The sequence below is a fragment of the Gavialis gangeticus genome, unplaced genomic scaffold, assembly GCF_001723915.1.
Source record: "Gavialis gangeticus isolate Ggan-Ray unplaced genomic scaffold, GavGan_comp1, whole genome shotgun sequence".
Classification (NCBI taxonomy): Eukaryota; Metazoa; Chordata; order Crocodylia; family Gavialidae; genus Gavialis; species Gavialis gangeticus.
Genome location: NW_017729026.1, coordinates 33,501,809 through 33,502,875, shown reverse-complemented (window position 1 = coordinate 33,502,875; position 1,067 = coordinate 33,501,809).

Genomic DNA, 1,067 nt, shown 5'->3' with positions numbered 1-1,067 from the left:
CGTCTTGAGACTGTTGAAAAGCAGATGCCCTGCCTATAGTAGAACATGGGCTCATCTACACGAGATGTTTATTGTGCAGTTGACTAATTAACAGCGCAGTAAACATTTCAGCCTCTACACATGCACCCCAAAGAGGGCTCACAAAACTAATAAAGTCTTCAATACAAGTACTTCCATACAAATACAAGTACTACCCTGCTGTGGATTTTTTTCATGCACAGCAGTGCACATGTAGATGCCAGCCTCCTGCAAGCCAGGGCTGCTCTGACCTGGCTCAATGTGGTGCAGTCCGGGCACATGTGCAGATGCACACCCACAGCAATAAGCTCCAGAGCTTATTGCTCTGCATTAAGAGACAGTTGTAGTCATACCCCATTTAACTTAGTCTGTAACCAGTTTGCATGGCTGGCTTCACATACAGTGTAATTAATATTGCACTAGTGAGCATGTCAATATTTCATTTTTGTCAGTGGCTGAGAGACTCCATATGGTTGGCTGCTTGTAAGTCAGTGGATACCTGCCTTTTTGTCAGGCATGCCACAAATTAGTTCTATACCCTGCCTGAGTACCACTCCAGCCCCATTCTCTACCCAATCTGCTGCCTTCCTTTATGCTTCCTGTCCTGTCTCCTGCTTAGCTGCCTGTCTCCTCCCCAATCTGCCATGTGCCACCTATGCAGGCTGCCCTTGCAACTTGTGGCACTCGTGGTGCAGGTTGGCCACCTTGATGCTGTATATGTTGGTTGCAAAGCAAACAGGGCGCCGCCTCTTACCAGTCCCCTGTCCTACCCTCTATCTCACTATACCAGTACAATCTGTTTGATCAGGCCACCTTCCTCACAGTTCTCTGTGTACGAGTATGTTGCAGAATACAGTAACCTACATTCTGCTCAGCACCCTTACATATTTTATGACCAGGTCACTAAATCATTGGATGCAGGGGTGGCAGTGGATATAGTTTTCCTGGACTTCAGGAAGGCTTTTGACACTGTCTCTTACCCCATTCTCATTAGGAAGCTGGGGGACTGTGGCGTAGACACCCATACAGTCCAATGGGTCGCCAACTGG